Source organism: Otolemur garnettii, unplaced genomic scaffold, assembly GCF_000181295.1.
Source record: "Otolemur garnettii isolate 467f Iridium unplaced genomic scaffold, OtoGar3 scaffold00014, whole genome shotgun sequence".
NCBI lineage: Eukaryota > Metazoa > Chordata > Mammalia > Primates > Galagidae > Otolemur > Otolemur garnettii.
The window spans coordinates 9,046,745-9,048,030 of NW_003852409.1; positions in this window are offsets into that span (position 1 = coordinate 9,046,745).

A 1,286-nucleotide genomic window follows, 5' to 3' on the forward strand; every position below is an offset into this window, starting at 1 on the left:
GGGGGCTGTAGTTGTCATTGCTGTTTGGCAGGCCAGGGCTGGATACAAACCTGGCGCCCTAGCTGTTGAGTTACAGGGGTTAAGCCAAAGGGGGCTCTTTTTTGTTGTTATGTTTGTTTGCTTGCTTGCTTTTGTTTTAAATTCCCTAATTAAAAAGTTGTCATGTTACTATATAATTTCATTTTCATGTTATTCTGGAAAAGGCAACGTTAAAGGGACGGAGAATAGATGAGTGATTTTCAAGGGTTACACAGGAAAAGGAAAGGTTAACTACAAACAGGCAGCAGAGTATTTTGGGGGCTGATAAAAATTGTTTTGCATCTTAATTTTGGTGGTGGTCACATGATGGGATATATTTTTCACGACCTGTGGAAATTTACACTAAAAGAATGAATTTTTCTCCTGTAAAGTTAAAGATAAATAAACAATAAAATGAATATTTAAGTTGCTGTGTGATATAGGAGGAAGACTACTAGACTAGGACTCGGGCGACCTAAGGGGCTTTCAGCCAGCTCATCCTGCTCTCTAGCACCGTAGACAAAAGTTACTTTTGCTTTTATTCTAATTATTCGAAGTCTCACTAAAATTATTCTTAGGATATGTAACTGCTTTAGGGAGTAGAACATGCATGGGAGAAATGTCAACTGCCTTTTTGCTGTTTCAAAGTCTTGGGGACCTCTGTGTCACATTCTGGGACATAGAAGGTGACTTGCTGCTGTGGCACCACAGGCCTGACCCGCTGAAAGCTCTCTGTCCCCTGCCCTCCCCTGGCACTTTGCGCCTCCACAAGCCGTCCTATTTTTGTAGATTTTACCAAAGTATTAATTCATTTATTTATTCATACATTTCTTCATAAGTGAAATTAACAATCATGTTCTTACATACACTTAATGAGATCAATAACCAACGCCTTGAGAGAGCAACACAGGGCTCTGTGAGTGGACTTAGCAACACAGAGACGTCTCTACTGAGTTGTCCTCCTGCACATGCTCTCAGAAGTGCTCAGTCCTGCCTCTGTGCCCCGTAAACCACTCTTCTGAAAGAGCAGGTGGCCCCAGCAGTAGATCAAGAAAAATATTCTCTTGTCATAAAGGTTGCGCTTTGTCAATTACTACGTGTCGAAGAGCTCTTTGTTGTACAAATATTTCTTGTATGCTTTTTTAGGCTTCATAACTTATCCTCAGCATTTTTATATGATTAGTCTCAGGGTATATTTTGCATACATCATTTCCAATTCCTTTTCTTCCTTTTTTTAGACAGGGTTCCACATTCGTCCTTGGTAGAGT